The following is a 4,861-nucleotide window of genomic DNA, read 5'->3' as shown; positions in this document are numbered from 1 at the left end:
TTTCCAGGTGATGCTTTCTAAGAAGTAGGGAATTGGGGTCTCCTGGGAGAGCATCTAGGACAGTGTGGGACCTGTGTGGCCAGCCCTAGCCCACCATGGGTTTTGCTTGTTCAAAGTCTGCACCAGGGCTTCCTACCGGCAGATGGAGGAAAAGCATTGTTCTCGGGTTGCTCTCCCAAAATCTCCTTGCAAATCATGTTTGGAATCTCTGACCTTGAACTCCTTCATCACTTGTATCTAACTATCAACCTTGACTCTCAAGCAACAAGGATGCCTCAGGAAGTAGTTTCCATGTTTTTATTTTTAAAATTGTTTCTATTTGCTTTTATTCAAAATTTATTCACAGGCAGTACTTTAGAGTCAGGATTTTTAGATGAAAGACCAAAACTGAAAAAAAAAAGGCTTTCAAATTTGACATTGGTGAAAGAATGATCATCTTGACAATTGATACCCCCATCATTCCTTTGGAGTGAGATGTCTTTAACAAGGGATCAGGACATGTATGATTGAGAGCATTTAAAATGAACAACAAAAAACCGCAGAGAGTGGGTCCATCTGTCAGCCTCTGGAGGAGGAAGGCCAGCAGTTAATTGGCCCTGGAACACAAGAGTCTGAGACTGTGCTTCAGAAGTTTGACTCTAAGGTCCCCTTCTCCAGCAGCAAATGAGCATATCTCTGCTGAAGCTCTTTTTCTCTTTTCTGGCGTCTCTGCACTTCTTCTTTTAGATGCTCCAGCCTCCAGAGAATGGCACGGTCCTCCTGTTTCTTGAAACAGCTCCAGGTGCGCATGGTTGATTTGGTCCCACAGGTCATTCAGCTGCTTCTTGAGCCCCATGGCATGGGACTGGTAACCTCCCAGCAAGATCTTCATCTTCTTTTTCCCTCTTCTCAGCCTCTTGCCTTCTGTCCTCATGTGGGCCCTGTTTGTCTCAAGCGCCTTTGCAAGCGACTCAGTTCTTCCCTTTGTGCTAGCTAGGTTGGCCCTGGTGTAGAGCCTCTGGCTGGGGAGATAACAAAAGTTGACAGTAGCATTCTTCCCACACCTGGCCATACGTGTCACTGCAGTGTTCTCCATGGCTCCTTTCTCATCTGACCACATCCACCTCCTGCATTCCAAGGTCCTGGGCCTTTTGCAGCTCTTCTCTGGAGAACTCTTCATAAGGATTCTGTGTCAGGTGTACTCTGAGTTCTTGATGGCAGATCCTACAGTTTCTCCTTTCTTATTTCCAGACGGTTGGTAGGGGTGATATAGAAGATCATAATGAAACATGGTTATCATCTCACTCTTGATGAGTTCTTCACTCTTCTATAAATCTGTTAGAGGTGATGTTCCGTATGATGATCTTAGAATTGTTTCATTGACTTCAGATGGACTTGGCAGATCTCTATGGACAGCTTTATGGCTTTCTCTCCTTTCCTTCACCCACTCTGCCTCCTGTGTGAGTGGCTTTTTTGAATCCACCTGAGCATCTTTGAGGTATGTATCAGCCTCTGCAGGTGCTTCCACCTCCTTCTCAGAATTTTCTGGTAGTACAATTTCAAAATCATTCTTGGGGGCAGGAAGGCCCTCAAGCCTAAATGGAGGCATTCAGCTGATTCTCTTGGCATCTGTTCCAGGTAAGAGAGGTCACTGTAGTGTGCCACCCTGACCTGGGGATTAATGTTGAACTCATCCCAAGGCACAGTTCTGGGCTGGGTCATGAGATGTTGGGGGGTTGTTCTGCCCTGGAGAACTTCCACTACATGAGAGGGAGTGCTGAATGGGCTAGAGAGAGCCATGTTTCCAGTCTGCAAGACTTGCCGTTGTGCAGTCACACTGGAGAAGTCATCATCACACCAGGGGTATCGAGTCCTCCTTTCAAGAGGATGTCCACATTGATGGAGGCCAAGAGATGCTGGGCTTCCCAAGGGATTCTTTCCTGGGAAGCCAGTGCCTGTGGTGTCCTAAGGGTGATGCAGACGTAGGTGACCTTGTACTTACACAGGAGGGTGCTGGAACCAGAGTTGGTGATGCCAGACTCATGGGCAGTCCGCTGGGCCATTTCCCTTGCTTGGCTCACTTTCACTACTCTCTGGAGGTGTGCATCAGAAATCTGAGGAGCAGGAAGTACTAGTTTGCCTCTCTTGGTCGTCAGTGCAGAAACACCCCCAGTTTGGGGAAGAGCTGATGGTGAATCAGATCCCCATTTGTGTTTCAAATGCCATCTGTCCTTGTTTCTCCCTCTTCCTTCTTTTTCACATGTCAGCTTCCCATGGAGGTCCTGCTGTCTTAATTTCCCAAAATCTGGGTGGGGTCCAGTAGTTTTCCTCAGATGTGTCATAAAAGCTAAGGGCGGGCTTCTTTTCCAATGGGATTTCAGCATTATAGTCTAGTCCTCTCTTCTTTTTCCTCGTCTTTGGAGTTTCTATGCCAGGCCCTCTCAGTTCTCTTCATTTCTGGAGGGTGGCAAGATGCCTGGGTTCTTCCGGCTGTTTCTCTCTGGCTTTCCTCTTGGCCTTCTTGCCCTGGCTATTAGCCAAGTGGGCTCTAGCTTCAGACAGCATCTCCAGTTCTTCTTGGTCCATATCAACTGGATCAGGTCTTGCTGGTCTCATCTCTGAATTCAAATCAATTTCTGCAGGGTGAAGTCTGCGTGGATCATCTGTGCTTTCCCCTTGCTTGTCTCTCTGGGCAACTGTGTCCAGGAGGAAGTCATAGGACTCCAAGCACTGGGCCACCATTCTTCCTATGAGTAGAGTGATGGCCGCCCACTGGAATGGCCTTGACTTGGCCAAGCTGACAAGGATTTTGTCCTCTTCTCTGGACCATTCTGTCTTCTTAATGCTTGGATGCAGCCACTCGTACCACCTACCTTTGCACTGCTTTGCTGATTTCCAGTGCAGCAGTGAGGCAATCCAGCACCACTGATTTGAGCCATATTTCATGACCGCCACTTTCAGAATTTTGTCCTCAGTGTTCCTCCACATGCCCCCTTTGACCATCATTCGAGGCATCCTGGCTCCAGTGTCCCAGTGAGGGGAAGAGACAAAGCAGCAAAAAGTAGTACAGGTGCTGAAGTCCCAAGACATGGGACTCAGGGAGCCACTTCCTCCAAGCTCAGCCTTCTGCACGGAAGAGGTCTGTGTATGGCTGAGGGGGAGGAAGGGAGGTGTATAACAAGTCTTATGAGAGCTCTGTGGCCTGAGAAAGTAAGCGCCACAGGCCACCCACAGGGTTGGCTGAGCAAGGGTCCAGAGGGTCCGTCTGCACACTGGAGACTGGAGGATCTAGGTCAAGGTCCAGCTCACCACAGTGTCCCATGCGGGTCCTTATCAGAGGGGCCTGTGATGGAAGGCTATAGAGTCTACACCAGAAGGCTGAAGGATCCATGTCAGAAGCCCAATGGTCTGTGCTGGAAGGCAGGAGATGAGGTCCAATGGGAAGAGGGAAGCTGCTCCAGAGGAACAGAAGTCTTTCCCTTGGTTCTTGCCATTTTCTGAAGTAATTCTGGAAGTCCTTTTTTGAGTGTCTTTATGAATTGTGATTTTTAAAAAAGAATGCTACTGTGATCAGAAAGAATCCATTTGAAGGAAGGCGCATGAAAACGTATCAATGTTTCCCCTCATCCACCTTATTCCCCGGATCTGGTACCATGAAACTTCTGGTTATTTCCCAGAGTTAAAATAAACATGAAATCTAAAGTTTTGGATCAATAAGTATATGGAAGCAATTAAAGACAGTCACAAAAGACAACTTCCAAACTTGTTTCAGAAAAAGGCAAGAAATGGAATAAGTATATTTGAAGAAAGGGGGAGTATTTTGAGTCTTTTACTGTAATAATTTTTTAAATTTTCACATTCACTGTATCTTTTGATCACATCTCATATGCTAGTATTAAAACATTAAAAATAAAGTTAAAAATACAAGACGGCTTTCGTTTACTCAGGAAAATAAAATCACTAGCTTTAAATCTAACGCAGCATGCCAGGGTTTATATACTGAAAATTACAAATTAATATTGAAAACTACAAAAGGTTGATGAAAGTAATGAAAGGAAATTGTATTAGTTACTTTCCCATAGCTGAGATTTAATACCTGACACCAACAACTTAAAGGAAGTGAGCTTTATTTTGACTCATGTTTTAGTCCAAAATTGGTAGAAGCAGCATGGTGGAAAGCCATGGTGGAGGAAAAGTGCTTAATCTGTGTCAACCATGATGCAGAGAAAGAAGGGAGGAGCAAAGGAGGGAGATATACCTTCCAAAGCCAAGCCTCCAGTGACACACTTCTTCCAACCAGGCCCCACCTCTTAACAACACATTTCGTTATTAACTCATCAATAGATCTATGCGCAGATGAATACAGTGTTCCCTTTAATCACCTCCTAAACACTCCACCTCTGAACACATGAGACTTTTGGGGATCATTCTAGATCAAAACCACACAAAGATATAAACAAATAAAGAGAGATATTACACCACATCCATGCATTGGAGGACACAACATAATAAAGATGTAAATTCTTGCCGATTTGATTTGCAGGTTTAAAGTGCTTGTTGTTTAAATTCTGCAAGGACTTTTAAAGATATAGGCAAGATTATGTTACAAATTGCATGGAAAAATAGAGGAATTAGAATAACACAATATTGAAAATAACAAAGAGGAAGAGATTAGTCTATTTTATGACTTGCTATGCAACTATAGTAATTAAGACTGAGGCATTTACTAGTAAATTGTTTTATAGATCCATTGAATAAAATAGTAAATTCAGAAATAGATACACAGAAATAAAACAAATAACAATAGTATAAATGCAGTTCAATGATCAAAGATAGTTAATAAAAAAATGAAGTTGGAGCAACTGAATATCTAAAAGAGTAT

General features: G+C 44.3%; 1 pseudogene; it reads right to left on the bottom strand.

The window, feature by feature from the left end:
- Nucleotides 1–624: 624 nt before the first annotated feature.
- Nucleotides 625–2,994, bottom strand: LOC101706215 (cell division cycle 5-like protein pseudogene; annotated as a pseudogene).
- Nucleotides 2,995–4,861: the final 1,867 nt, after the last annotated feature.

Source organism: Heterocephalus glaber, unplaced genomic scaffold (assembly GCF_053883595.1).
Source record: "Heterocephalus glaber isolate CG9 unplaced genomic scaffold, H.glaber_assembly_v1.0 deba00000071, whole genome shotgun sequence".
Classification (NCBI taxonomy): domain Eukaryota; kingdom Metazoa; phylum Chordata; class Mammalia; order Rodentia; family Bathyergidae; genus Heterocephalus; species Heterocephalus glaber.
This window is presented reverse-complemented; position numbering and strand designations above follow the sequence as displayed.